Consider the following 15,571-nt stretch of genomic DNA (forward strand, 5'->3'; position numbering starts at 1 on the left):
CGTACACAAGCGAGGTCGTCATTTTGACCTGTGTCGTGTCGGCCATATCGGTGTGCGGCGTGGTGTTATCGCGATGGCGCGAAGCAGGAGATGCCACTATAGCGCCGCTTTCAAGCGAAAAGTTGTGATAGCCGCAGAGGCATCGTCAAACCTTCAAGCCAGGCGGGACTTCGGCGTCGACAAGAAAAACGTAAGTCATTGGATGGGACACCGACAGCAGCTTCGTGCGTGCTCCGCAACGAGGATGATATATAGCGGACCAAAGAAAGGCCATCACCACGAAGTCGAGACAGTTTTGGCTGACTTTTTCGGACGCAGAGAGCAGCTGCCTTTCCAGTGACTACACATGTGATCCAAGCAAAAGCTAGGGCACCGGGGCGCCCCAAACGTGCATCGCTATCGCAGCTGGCGGGCTGGGTAGCTGCAGCGTGGGACGACATCCCAGGTCCTTCGATCGTGCGCGCCTTTAAAAAGCGCAGCATATCTAATGCGCTTGACGGTACCGTAGATAGTGCACTGTATGAAGGGGACAGTGACAAGGAACACAGCGACGAGTCTAGCAGCGACGACGACGTTGAATGAGCTCCGCACGTTCAGATTCAATAAATGCTGTTTGCATTTTGTGAGTGAGTGAGTGAATAAACTTTATTGTAGGTCCGGCGAGGACGCGAACTCGTCGCGTAGCCGGCTAGTCCCACGTCGGGACCGGCACGTCTAGCCCACCGGTCCGGTTGCTGGCACGCCGGACGGCCAGGATGTGCTTTTCTAGAGCGGGGCTACGCAAAAGGGAGTCCTACTCCTCCTTGATGAACTAGGGGTATGTCGACCCGCACTCCCAGAGCATGTGAGGTAGAGTGGAGGTCTGGCCGCAGGACGGTCAGGCGTCGTCGCGATACACGTCGGGGTAAGCCTCGTGGAGAGCGGACAGACACGGATATGTGCTCGTCTGTAGGAGCCTAAGCGAAACGGCTTGCGCCCTATTCAACTTGGGGTGAGGGGGTGGAAAGACCCTTCTGGACATGTAGAAAAATTTCGTTGTGAGTAGCGGGAGCGTCCCTGTGACCGTAGAGAGGAGGGGAGTCAGTGCTCCTTATAGAGGAAGCGCGGTCGGTGAGGTCACGTGCAGCCTCGTGGGCAGACTCATTGAGGTTCGGGGGAGCACCCTCGACCGATCCTACGGGAGCGGGAAACTAGTGAATTGAATGGTTTGTGAGAGCATGTGGACTCGAGCCGCTAAGAAGACGAACAGCTTCCTTGGCGATGCAACCCTTTTGAAAAGCCCTAACTGCCGTTTTGGAATCACTTTAGATTTCGGACCCACGACCGTCTAGCAGGGCGAGGGCGATGGCGACTTGCTCGGCGACTCCGGGGTCTGAAGTGCGAATCGAAGCGCTATTGGAAACGTTTCCGCTCGAGTCGACCACAGCGACGGCAAAGGTCTTCCCGTCACTGTACCCCGCAGCGTCGACGAAGCTTGCGCTAATGTCGTGTCGCTTGATCATCTGTTGGAGGATGGCTGCTGCTCTGGCCTTGCGTCTGCCCTCGTTGTGGACGGGATGGACGTTTCGGGGCACAGGGGCGACTACGAACTTGTCTCGAATGCACCTAGGAATCGGGGTACTGTCCATCGAGAATTCCGCAGGGTGGTAACCCAGCTCTTCGAGGATGCGTTTACCTGCCGCTGTGGTGGCCAGGCGACTGAGTTGCGTGTGTTCTTGGGTTTCGGCAATCTCCTCGGCGGTGTTATGTACCCCCAGCTTCAAGAGATCCTCGGTATGGGTCCTGATGGGTAGCCCAAGAGCCCTCTTGCCTATTTTGCGGATAAGATCGTTGAGCTTGTCTCGCTCCGCTCTGAGCCAGTTGTGCATAGAAATCGTGTACGTGAGGTGGCTGAGTACGAAGGCATTGATCAGCCTGAGCAGATTGCTTTCCTTCATGCCTCGATGCCGGTTTGCGATTCTGCGAACGAGGCGGAAAGCGTTGTCCGTCTTTGCGATAATCTTGCGGAGAGCAGTTCCGTTTCCGCCGTTGCATTCGACAAACACGCCCAGGACCCGAATAACGTCGACCCTGGGTATCAACCCCCCCACCCCCCCCCCGTCACAAGTGCGAAGTCTGATGCTGCTTTCAGAGACTGGCTTCGAATTTTTGGGTCTGCCTCCCTTCTCTTTTCTGTAAAGTAGCAGCTCAGACTTGGCGGGGGAGCATCGAAGTCCGGTGGGGCGGAGATACTCCTCGATCACGTCAATCGCCTCCTGCATGGCTTCTTCGACTCTGCCATCGCAGCCGCGGGAGCACCATATGTTGATGTCATCGGCGTAAATGGCGTGCTTGACGTCCTCGACGCGCGCCAACCTGTCGGAAAGACCGATCATACAGATGTTAAACAATGTTGGGGAGATGACGGCGCTCTGAGGAGTGCCCCGCCCTCCGAGGGACACATCTTCGGAGCGGAAGTCTCCAATGCGAAGATTGGCCTTCCTGTCAGTTAGAAAGGGCTGACGTAGTTGTGGAATCGGGAACCGAGACCCAGGTCTGAAATGATCTTGAGGATGAAGCTGTGGAGCACGTTGTCGAAAGCTTTCTCGAGGTCCAGACCGAGCAGAGCCTTGACGTCTCTGGAATGGCCATCCACAATCTGATGCTTGATTAGTGTCATGGCATCCTGCGTTGAGAGTCCGGCGCGGAAGCCGATCATGTTGTACGTGTAAACCTCGTTGTCTTCGAGGTACCCGTTAAACCTGTTGAGGACGACGCGCTCCATGACCTTGCCGACGCAGGAGGTCAGAGAAATCGGCCTCAAGTTTTCGATGTTCGGGGCCTTGCCGGGCTTGGGAATGAGCACCGTGCAGGCAGTCTTCCATTCTGCAGGTACAATGCCGCTCTTCCAGGACTCGTTTATCTTGTCGGTCAGAAAGACAATCGACGTGTCGTCGAGGTTTCTCAACATTCTGTTGGTGACTCCGTCCGGACCCGGCGCAGACTTGCGGTTGAGCGCGAAGATGGCCTGTCTGACCTCGGCAATGGAGAAGTCTTCATCCAGCTTGGGGCGTGCAGTGCCTCGGTAGTCCGGGAGTTGGGTCGATGTATCTACGTCTCGACGGACAGGCAGGTACTTCTGTATGAGTTTTGCGACAAGTTCATCGACCGTGTTAGACTTGGTGGCTTCGTGAAGGGCCCCCCGGGCCAACGTATGCCTTTGATTTGACTTCGAGCCGCTTTCATCGAGAAGGTGCTTCAGCATACCCCAGGATTTGCCGTTGCGCATCTGTCCGTCGATGGATTCGCAGAGCTCGTCCCACTGCTGCTGGCATAGCGCCTTGCAGTGGTCTTCGATGACCTTGTTGAGCTCCGAAATCTTCTTTCGGAGTCTGCGATTGAGCCTTTGACCCTTCCATCGGCGGAGCATGGCGGTTTTGGCCTCGGTCAGGTGGGCGAGCCAGCTGTCCATCCGCTCGACGTCGAGATCTGTTTCCACTTTCTTGGTGGCCGCGGAAGCGTCGTTCCGGATGCCTTCACTATTCTTCAAGAGAGGCGGGTGCCCTGGCTCTCCCGGGTTCGTCACGAATCTTGCGAAAATGGTCCCAATCGATGAACGTGAATTCCCTGACCCTACTCCGAGACACCTTGAAGTTGGTCTCGAGAATGTAGTGGTCACTGCCGAACTCCATGGCGATGCTCTCACAACCCACGTCCTCGACGTTTCTCACGAAGGCGAGGTCTGGTGTCGAGTCCCGGGTGATGAGTTGCCAATGCGCGTAGGAAAATTCTTGTCAGTGACTAGAGTGAGGTCCATCTCGTTGGCGTCTTGCCACAGGTTTCGCCCCTTGGTAGTGTCGTAGACGTAACCCCAGACGCCATATGGTGCGGTGAAGTCGCCGACGACGACGAAGGGTCGAGGTCCGGCCAAGTCGGTCGCCTTCTTGAGAATGGTCTTGAACTGCTGGCGCGAGTCTCTCGGGTTGCTATATACATTGAGGACGAACACGCTGTTTCTGCGCTGACGCCGCTGCGGAACGTCGAGCAGGATCTCAACCATGACATATTCGATTCTACTCCTTGCCAGCTTGAGGTCGTGGGTGATATGAGTTAGCCGTTTATCGATCAAGGTGCAAATCCCTCGCCCCCCGGGCTGGCCCGACACGGCCCTGTATCCCTGAAGCGAGGCGGCGGAGATTTATGTATCCTGGAGAGCAATGACCTGAGGTTTTGCAGAGAAAGACCTGAAAAACTGCTGCAGAGGGGCTTTTTTGTTAGAATACCCTCTGCAGTTCCATTGCCAAATGCGAAAACTTTCTTTGAATCTATCCATTATGGTTGACCTGACGGACTACCACCTAACGGGGCAGTTAGGCCTGCGCAAAGAATGGGTCCTCCTGTCGCCGCGCTGCTCGGATATTGAAATATAGCTTCCTTTAGTATGGCGGGAATGGTTAGCGGTTGTACGACGGAGGCGGATGAAGCCATTCGCGCCTCAATGGCGTCGATGCGATCTGCGAGAGCTCCGAGGCCCCTGTTGGGGTCCCCGAGCGCAACCTGAATTTGGCGAACGTTATCACTGAGGCAAGCGACGCTAGCGGTGACCTGTTTGAGGCCGTCTGCCAGCCCAATGAGACTTTGCTTAATCTCGCTGACTTCTGCAGACAGCGCTCCCGATTTACATGTTTGTTTGAGTACTGCCCTGCGTTTGGAGGACGTCGCAGTACCGTCTCCCGGAGCTGGGATTGGAGTCTCGGTGGCCATGACTGATGCACCGTTACCCGACACATTCGAAACGAGTTTCCTAATCTCTGCCATTTCGCTAACTCGTGTCTTGATCGTGTTCTTGAGGTCGTCGTTTTCTTTGCGTAAGGGAATGACTTCCGCGTCTCTAGCTTGCTCAGTGGGCGGGTTGCTACGAGATGTCGGAGCAGCCTGGGTATTGGCGCCGGGCTTGCGTCGTACCAGATCGGCCCAAAGAAGGGCCGGCTGCTTTCCGCAACGTGTGGAGGCGGGCTGAGGCCCGGATGCTGGCTGGGTTCTGGAACCCGGGAGGCCCCTGGAACCGGATCTGGACCTGGATCTGGATCGCAAGAGAGATCTTGACCTCGACCTGGCCCTGGAGACGGAGTGGCTCCTGGTGCGACCGCTGGAGCGGCCACGAGACCTGGATCTGCCCCTGGACCGGGAGCGGCTGCGACCGTATTGGCGGTCAGGCGATGCTTGCCGGCCTTGATTCGCGCTCTCCATGGGCGGCAAATGGTCGGCGTTGAGGGCGCGGGAGCGTTGCCCCCGTCTGCGCCTGACGAGATATGGCGTCTGAAATCGTCGCTTGCACCCCTTGGCGGCGGTAAGGTGGTCGCCTCCGCACAGCTTGCATTTGGGAACGCACCTATGCTGAGCGTCGGGGTTTGCTTCTCCGCATCCTCTGCAGATGGCGTCGTTGGGCGAAGGGCAGACGTCAGAGCGGTGCCCCAGTCTCCCGCAGCTGTAACACGCGTCCGTTTGCTTGCGAAATAAAGTGCATCTGACGATAGTGCCGCCGTAGGAGACAAAATTTGGCACCCGGTACCCCTCGAACAGGACCACCACGGTGCCGGTGTTCTTGATTCTTTTGGCGCCTAGCACCTTGGGATTTCTCGGGTTGACGTGTTTTTTGTTGATCGCCGCGGGCCCGTCGGTAAGGGAGACGCCTCGGATGACGCCCTTGCACGTGTAGTGGGGGGCGGCCTCGTAAGCGCTCACCTCGAAACGTTGGCCGGCGACGGAGATGCCCTCGATGCCGACGTAGCGTGCAGCGCTGTCCCTGTTTGGTGTGCTGATCACCATTATGTTTTGTTGAAAGTTGGGACACATCGTGTCGGTGTCCCGCGACGCCGAATCGAGCCCGGCAGCCTGCCATATGGCGTCGGCGACTGCGGTAGGTCCACACTTGCTGATGCACAGGCCTCCCCTGGGCCGCACGAAGATCTTTGCCTCTTCCTTGGGCATCGGAGGCATCCTGGCCCCTCGAATGATCTTGCTTTTAATGCCCGCGCGGTCGCCGCTACGCCGAGCGTTGAAACCGGTGTTATGCTGAACGTCGGCCGCACTGGCATTGGCCGCGGTTCTCTTGCTCATTGAAGAACGTCTGGCGGCAACGAGCTGCCAACCGAAGTCTTTAGTGAAGTCCTCGGGGGATAAAAACTCCCCTTCCACCTCACACTCCATTACAAAGTCCGTGGAAAAGCCTATACGACGAGAAGAGGTGGGCGAGCAATGCCTCGCCTCGCGAACCCTAACACGGTTAGGCACAGCACACGGTCACGACGTAGTCGAAAAAACACGGCAAGAAATGTCACAAAGGTCCACCCACCCACAAAGGTCGGGTATCGGCGTGTTCCTCTTGACTTCACGGATCCGAAAATGTGGAAAGTTCAGGGGTACACACTCGAAAAACAGCCGAAAATGTTGGCAAAAAGCGCGAGCCGAGCGAACCACGTGCACGTCAGATGTGGCTCAAACCCACTGCTGACCGTTTGCACTTTGTGAACGCTGTCCTTGCTTTTTTGTTCGGCTTACATTCAAGAACAAAAAAAGCAAGGACAGCGTTTGCATTTTGTGAACGCTGTCCTTGCTTTTTTTGTTCGGCTTACATTCGAGGTAATATATATATATTTTTTGTTGGCTTCGGACTTTAGGGGGTCGGCTCAGAATCGGGGTCGGCCTAATTCGTGTAAATACGGTATAAGAAAATTCTTCTCCCAGTGGACCATTCTTCGAGGTCACATGATACATATATATATATATATATATATATATATATATATATATATATATATATATATATATATATATATATATATATATATATATATATTGCCACAGAGATGTGAAAGATCTACGTTACATTTTTCTGGTGGAGGTGCGGGGTACATGCTACCACTCCCTGATTGAACACCGTCTACAAGCCCAGTAGGAAGTCCGGTCGAGCTGACTCCTGTGCACGGGCGGACAAGCCGCCGACTTCAAGGACTGCCACCTGAGCACGAACCGCTACCCAACCAAGTCAGAAGGATGAGTACGTCGGTTCCATCATCTTCCTAGACCGCGCCGGCCGAGGTCGTCCTCAACCAGCCGCGAATCCCCACGTCCTTCCATGGGGACACCTTCGAGGATGTAAAGGACTGGCTCGATCACTTTGAGCGTGTCGCAAAATACAACGGCTGTACTCCAGAGCGCAACTACGCAACGCCTACTTTGCCCTCGAGGACTATGCGCGGACGTGGTTTGAGAACCGTGAGGCGGCCCCATCGCCATGGCATGAATTCTCACGGCAGCTAATTGGCACATAGGCCAGCCTCGATCGCAAGGAGCGAGCTGAATCTGCAATTCAGGCGAGAGTACCGAGGCCGAACGAAAGCGTCGCAATAATTGTCGAAGATATGTGCAGACTTTTCCGACGGATGGATCCGTCCATGCCGGAAGAAAAGAAGGCCAGGAATTTGATGCGCGGCCTAAAACAAGAGTTATCATCATCATCATCATCATCATCATCCTGGCCCACTGCAGGTCAAAGGCCTCTCCCATACTTCTCCAACTACCCCGGTCGTGTACTAATTGTGGCCGTGTTGTCCCTACAAACTTCTTAATCTCATCCGCCCACCTACCTTTCTGCCGCCCTCTGCTACGCTCCCCTTCCCTTAGAACCCATTCCGTAACTCTTAATGACCATCGGTTATGTTACGTGCTCATTACGTGTCCTGCCCATGCCCATTTCTTTTTCTTGATTTCAACTAAGATATCATTAACTCGCCTTTGTTCCCTCACCCAATCTCCCTCACCCAAACGTTACCTCTATCATTATTCCTTCCATAGCTCGTTGCGTCGTCCTCAATTTAAGTAGAGCCCTTTTCGTAAGCCTCCAGGTTTCTGCCCCGTACGTGAGTATTGGTAAGACACAGCTGTTATAAACTTTTCTCTTGAGGGATAATGGCACCCTGCTGTTCGTGATCTGAGAATGCCTGCCAAACGCACCCCAACCCATTCTTATTCTTCTGATTATTTCAGTCTCATGATCCGGATCCGCAGTCACTACCTGTCCTAAGTAGATGTATTCCCTTACCACTTCCAGTGCCTCAGTACCTGTCGTAAACTGCTGTTCTCTTCCGAGACTGTTAAACATTAGTTTTCTGCAGATTAAGCCTTTCGAGAGCTCATTAGGCTTGTTCGAGAAGAGCTCCAAAAGCTTCAGGTGGTTCCAACATCGGTACAGCGACTCGCTCTGGCTGAGGTTGTCCGGGAAGAAATCAGGCAGGCAGTCCAAGTCCTAGAGCGAAGCGAGACCCCCCAGCACGAGGTACGGCAGCCCCAACCTCGCATGTCGTATGCCGTAGCAGCGCGAAGATTATTGTCCCCGATTTTTCGCATTGTGAGCGACGTCCCGGACTATCATGGTGTGCGCGCTGCTGAACAAGTGGCTTGCGACTTCAGGCCTCGCCGCACGCCATTCATGGCTGAAAAACGACCACCCCCCAAGAGTGACGTATGGCGCACCGCAGACCGGAGGCCCTTGTGTTTTCATTGCGGTGAAGCCGATCACGTCTACAGGGCGTGTTCTTACCGCCGATCTGGGCTCCGTGGATTTTCGGTGAATGCGCCGTGTCCGCGCAATGGTGAACGCCCCCCTGGAGATTGAAGCATACCTCGCGGACGCAGGGACCTCGTTTTCCCCACGATTCCGCGAACCCTAGTCAGCGTCACCAGCCCGAAACAGGTCTTCCAGCCCTCACTTCACGCCGAGAGCAACGAGGCGTCGCTCACCCGGCCCTGCCTCCCGGGAAAACTGATTCCAGCGACCTGCGGAGGTGAGGTCGCTGATGTTGCGAACGCTGAAGATGCTCCACTACGACGACCGCGATATGACGTAATTGAGACGCAGAGAAAGCAGTGTAGTTCCGTGTCAGTGTCTTGCGACGCACCAGTTACCATAGATGGCCACGAAGTCACGGCGTTAATCGACACGGGTGTGGACACGTCTGTTACGAGCCAGAATCTCGCGCGTATACTGAACAAAATTTCGACGCAAAGGACCGGAACTCAGATTCGTATTGCACGAGGGCATCTCATAACTCCAATGGGCCGGTGCACGGCGCGAGTCAACATTCGGTGCTTCACGTACATCGGCGACTTCGTCATTCTGCCTGAACGTTTAAAGGACCTTATAATCGGCATGGATTTCCTTCAGGCGAACGGTGCCATCATCGACCTGCAAGAGTCTAGGGTCAGCTTCGCTACTACGCAAGGCGTAGCGAACAGTAATGACAACGACCATGACGTCGAGCTTCGCGTAGCTTACGATCACGTCACGTTGCCACCCAAGAGCAGCGTGCTTACCCTTGTCCGATGCGACATGGAGGACGCCGCCGAAGGAATCGCGTAGGCGAACATGCCCCTGTTTCTCGAGCGCCACATTTGTATAGCCAGAGGGCTTCTTCAGGTGCGAAACAAATGCTCAGTCGTTTTGCTAACAAACTTTAGCAAGGAATATAGGCAGGTACCGCGAGGAACGACAATCGCATTCCTTCACGAAATCACTGAAATCACTGATCAGAAATCTGGGTTACCCAGCCCAAAAGAACGGATTCACGTTAAGGCCGCTCTGCCAGGCCACCATAAAGATCGTCTACTGACTCTCGTGAATGAATTTGCGGACTGTTTTTCAACGTCATCCAAAGTGCGGCGCACGTCCATCACAAAGCACCGCATCATCACGGACGAGTCCGCACGTCCTGTTCGTCAGCATCCCTACAGAGTGTCTCCAGTGGAAAGGGAAGCGATTGCACCCGCCATGCAAGACAGTCGGAGAGACAGGGTGTATAGCGATTCGAAAGCCGTCGTCAGGGCATTCCAGAAAGGCCGGGTAGCCCGGCAGGTAGTTCAAATTCTGAAAGGCGCCAAACTCGGCAACACCTCCTAACAGTCGATCTTTTGGTTCCCTGCACACGTCGGGGTGATGGGGGGGGGGGGGGGAAGGTTCCTCTGAACCTCAACGAGTCTGCCCACGAGGCTGCGCATGGCTTTACCGACCCCTTAAGGAAGGGAACTGCGCTAAAAAAGACACGGACGAGTAATGACAAGGACGGGCGCAGTTCTCGTCCGTGTCTTTTTTAGCGCAGTTCCCTTCCTTAAGTATGTACGACCGACTCGCCCAACAACGTGCTCTCCTGAATTACCGACCCCGCTGCCCTCGGATCGCGCGACTCTCTCCCCGGAGACAGACGCTCCTATCACGCACAACGAAATCACAAAATCCTTTTACTTGGAGAGAAGGGCTTTCCCGCCGCCTCACTCCAAGCTAGGCAGGCCGCAGGCTGTCACACTGAGACTCCTGCAAATGAACTCCTACCCAAATCTGGCGTCCCTTAACAGCATATATCCCGAGATTTATCCGAATTGTTCTTGCGTGGCCTGTGGTGAGGTTGCTACTTTGCCTCGTATACTCTGGGAGTGCGGGTCTCTGGGCCCGAAGTTCATCAAGGAAGAGTGGGACGTGCTCCTGTGAAGTCCCGTCTTTGAGGACCAAATCCTGGCCGTCCAGCGCGCCCGCAATCGGGCCGGCAGACTAGATCTGTCAGTCCCGTCGTGGGATTAGCCAGGTGCGCGTTTTATCGCATTTTGCTGGACCAAATAAAAGTTTACTCACTCACTCACTCACTCACTCACTCACTCACTCACTCACTCACTCACTCACTCACTCACTCACTCACTCACTCAAGCATAAGGTGAAAGAGATGCTCCAAGACGTAGTGATCCAGTCGTCCACCAGCCCGTGGGCCTCGCCTGTAGCGTTAGTCAAAAAGAAAGACAACACACTACGCTTCTGTGTAGATTAGAGAAAGTTGAACCGTGTCACCAAGCGTGACGTTTATCTATTGCCACGCATCGACGACGCGCTGGATCGTCTACAACATGCCAATTTTTTTCTTCGTTGGATCTTAAGTCAGGGTATTGGTAAATCGAAGTTTATGAACAAGATCGTGAAAGAAACAGCGTTTGTGACACCCGATGGGCTTTATGAGTTGAAAGTTCTCCCCTTCGGTCTCTGTTCCGCACCTGCAACCTTTCAGCGAATGATGGATACAGTGCTTGCTGAACTCAAATGGCAAACCTGCCTCGTATACTTGGACGACGTCGTCGAGTTCTCGAGCACCTTTGACGAACATCTCACACGACTCGAGAGTGTCCTCGCTGCGATCCATATTGCCGGCCTCACCATCAAGCCTGACAAATGCTACTTCGGGTTCCAAGAGCTCAAATTTCTTGGCCATCTCGTTGGTCCTCAAGGCGTCCGACCAGAACCCGACAAGTTAGCTGCCGTCGCCGAGTTTTCACCACCCACAGACAAGAAGGCTGTCCAATGCTTCCTTGGATTGTGCGCACATTGTAGGCGCTTCGTCGAGGGATTCTCGAGAATTGCTGAGCCTCTGACACGGCTTACATGCGACGATGTGCCTTGCATTTTGGCGGACGAGCAGCAGCAGTCGTTCAATGAATTGCGCAAGCGTTTGCAAGAAGCCCCAATTCTTGCTCATTTCGCCTTCGTCGATATGAGCAAGAACGAAGGCAAATGAGCAAGTATGAACGCTGAAATTCATACTGACGTCAGCAATTCTGGTCTCGGCGCAGTTCTTGTGCAGTGGCAAGCTGGTGCGGCACGCACCATTGCTTACGCAAGCCGCATTCTCACCAAGGCTGAGAAAAACTATTCAACCACTGAAAAAGAATGCTTAGCGGTTGTGTGAGATATTAGTAAATACCAACCCTACCTGTACGGTAGACCCTTTAAGGCAGTCAGTGACCACCACGCGCTGTGCTGGATTGCCAACCTCAAGGATCCTTCAGGCAGACTAGCACGTTGGAGCCTACGCCTACAAGGGCACGACATTACAGTTGTCTGCCGGTCTGGATGGAAGCACAGTGACGCTGACAGTTTGTCACGCGCACCATTCCCTATGACGTCATCGGACCCTGACCATGACTTGCCATTTGTCGGCGTTATCGACGCCATAAATATGGCTGAGCACTGTGCGCTGACCCTGAGCTGCTGCCGCTGATCGAGCACCTTCAAGGAGTTGAAGGTGTTTTACCCCGCTCGCTCGTGCGCGGCTTATCATTGTACTACTTGAACAACAACGTCCTTTACAGCAAAAACTGCGGAAGCGGTCCCAATACGTACCTCCCTGTCGTGCCGTCGGCGCAGCGCCAAGACATTTTGCAAGCCTGCCATGATGAGCCATGCACGGGAAACCTGGGATTCGCTAAGACATTAGCAAGGATACGACAGCAGTATTACTGGCCCCGGCTTTATTCTCTACAACGGTACGTGAAGACCTGCCACGATTGTCAGCGCCGCAAGAAACCACCAGTCAAACCGGCCAGCTTTCTCCATCCTGTAGACCCTCCTCAAGCACCGTTCCAACAAATAGGAATGGATCTACTTGGGGCATTCCCACTGACCTCTTTGCGCAACAGATGGATAGTCGTCGCTACCTACTACTTAACCCGGTACGCCGAAACTGAAGATCCCTCAATCAAACTCGTATGAAGTGGCCAAGTTCATTGTACGCCACATCGTACTGCGAGATGGTGCACCGTCTGTTGTCATCACCGACCGCGGTACAGCATTTACAGCGGAACTTATGTAGGACGTTCTCCAGCTGACGCATAGCTCTCGCCGCAAGAGCACAGCGTATCACCCTCAAACCAATAGATTAACGGAACCTCTGAACAGAATGCTGGCTGATATACTCTCCATGTATGTCGACGTAGAGCACATGACGTGGGACGAGATTTTGCCCTACGTGACTTTCGCGTATAACACTGCTGCACAGGAGGCTACACAGGTTCGCTGTGGACTCTCGGAAAAGTTGATCCGCCGGTATTATGGTCCCTACAAAGTTACACGCCGCCTCAGTGGCGTGACCTACGAAGTCGTCCCCTGCAGATCTGACCCCGGTTCGATCCATCGTCCTCCTCGCGCTGAAGTTGTTCATGTAGTGCGCATGAAACCATACTATACGCTTACGTGAACCCTGAGATGCACTTAAGGTGCTCAATTTCTTATGTCGTTGAAAGAACTTTGTGACGCGAGCGAGAATGTCGCGTTTCGCCTTTCTGTACCGACGTGGAAGCAACCCGCTACGCGCCGATGCGCGTTCCAAAGGACCAGAATAAATGCCATCAACATTTATTTCTCAGATAACGAGACTAACGGACAACTTACATAATTTATTTTCTCAATCTCGGCAGCTCATTCAGTTTCTCTGGTGAGCTGGTCATTGTTTGTGGCCAGCAAATGAGTGCGGTCAAACACAGGCTTGCATCCGCAGCGTGCGGAATGCACGTCAAGGTAGCCTGATAAGGCTATTTTCTCAATGTTATGCCAGTGCTCACGTAATCGCCCGCTGTCCTTCTGCCATACTGTGTAAATAATGCTACGCCAACTAGCCCACCATGCAATCGGTCTTTTTGAAAGCCACCAATAGTGGTTGTCCAGACAATTTAGGATTTGGAGCAGTTCTTGGCGTTGGATAAATCTTCTAGAGCAGTTTAGAAGGCACACCTGCATTTTGGAGCAGTTTTGGAAGGGAAAATATGCCTTTTTTGGAACACTTGGAGTATTATAGCAATAATCTGTAGCCAGTTGGCGAAGCTTGTTATTACTGTGCAATCGGGTCAGTGCTGCTCAACAGTGAAGCACGACACTGTCAACAGCGACCAATTAGACTTGCCTTCCGACTGACGGCGTGCCATGCGCGGTACCTTGCAAACGTTTTTATTTGGCTATGTAGGGAACCTGATTTTGTAAAACAATTAAATAAAACAGATATCCACCTGGGAGCAAGACAGACATAAAATTACAAATGTGCTAGAACAATTTGTGCTGTCAATCACTAGAGAAAAAGTGATGGCAAACGTCTTATGAGCAATCCAAATGACAGATATGCTTTGATGTGTTTTACAGCACTAGACAAAATGTGTATTACGCCGAATAACAATGCGAGAAGCTCACCGCGGAAAAGAGACTCGTAGAGTCTTGTAGGTGCCAAGATGAGATATACGGTTTGTCGCAAAAATGGTTACGGCGGGGGAGAAGAACGTTCATACCATCCCGTGCACTTTCCTTGAGAGGCGGTTTGTCGGCTTCCCGTGTGTCTTGTGGCCTTTGACGAGTCGATTCGGTGTAAAACCGGTGTAAAATCTTTCACTTCGTGCATTAAGAAATCGTGACGGGCATTGCTGTCGTTGTTCCATAAGTATATTCATCAAATGAAGTCATCGTCTTTGCTGCTGGAACGTGCAAGTTGTGTATCACGACAACTGAATAATGAGTTAAGTTCACTCACACTTACGGAAACACCGTTGCATTTGGTCAGTCAGCTTTGCTACGAGCATATGTTTATGGAATTCTCTTCCTCGGGGCACTGCCACGCAAACGCATAGAGATAAATTTGGGCAACTCCAGATTATGCAACTTCTGCCATAAAAAAGTGTCAGACTTCTTGCCATGTTCTGTATAGCTGAGTAACGTCAGGCAGGTTTTTTTCCTCTTTCACGCCTTAATGTGCACTTCTTTATCATGTGCGCGAGCAATTGTGCGTAATAATATATATCAGTTGTTTTGTACGCTACCACTAAAATTAATTTCCGTTTATCTCAAAATTGTTAGTATTGTTTCTTTTTCTGTTTTTCATGTTTTGAACTACAGTTTCTTTACGCGATGTTTCATTATGTGTCTGATAAAATTTTTCCGATGTTTGTTTACTACCGCAGCTCTACATTTGTCACCCTGTTTTGCTGTGATTATTTGATTCTACTCATCCTTGCGGTGTTCTCGCGTGCAATTTCCTTACTGTGATGCCCCCCTTACTCAATGCTCCTCATGAGGCCTGTAGAGTACCTTGAAATACATAAACAAACAAACAAATGCCAGGACTGGCGTGGCATCGTTGTCATGGCGTCTTGTTCAGACAGTCCCTATCATGCCGTGGTCGTCGTCATACACTCATCGTCCTCGAATGGTCCTCATGTTGGAGTTGTTGCACTGTCATCGTTATACCAACGTCGTCATTTAAGAATGGTCATATGATTGTAATCATCCCGCGGTCGTCATACCGCCTTTTTCATTCTATCGACGTCACACAGTCGTCTTCACGCCGCCATGTTCAAGCCTTGCTGTGGCGAGTGGATGTTATCCCAACATGAGAGGATACCGGATCAGGCTACACATATTCAAACCAACGGAAGTCTCAGAATGACAACTACAAAATTTTAACAAACGCAAATTCAGAAATATGGTACATTGCTACACGCTTTAATGCTAAGCATTACGATCGACAGTCATCATGAGATGAGTCCTGCATCAGCATTTTTAGATATTCTTTTCTGTTTTTCAATAACAGTTGTCGCTTGGAGTCCTGCAGTTGTGGTGTACTGCAGCAATCGTGACGTCTTTTACTGCGTAGACTCGGGGCCTGCTATCTACATACATGCGAAATGTGCAATCACTTTTCAGAGCAACCACTGCACAAGAATTATGTTGAATTTAAAG

The 15,571-nt window shown here is 52.5% G+C and overlaps 1 protein-coding gene across 2 annotated transcripts in view; it reads right to left on the reverse strand.

Moving 5' to 3' along the window:
- The window catches only part of LOC140216711 (uncharacterized), a 350,595-nt gene that overhangs the window by 143,724 nt on the left and 191,300 nt on the right, over positions 1-15,571 (reverse strand). The gene's annotated exons all lie outside the window — the stretch shown is intronic.

Source organism: Dermacentor andersoni, chromosome 3, assembly GCF_023375885.2.
Source record: "Dermacentor andersoni chromosome 3, qqDerAnde1_hic_scaffold, whole genome shotgun sequence".
NCBI lineage: Eukaryota > Metazoa > Arthropoda > Arachnida > Ixodida > Ixodidae > Dermacentor > Dermacentor andersoni.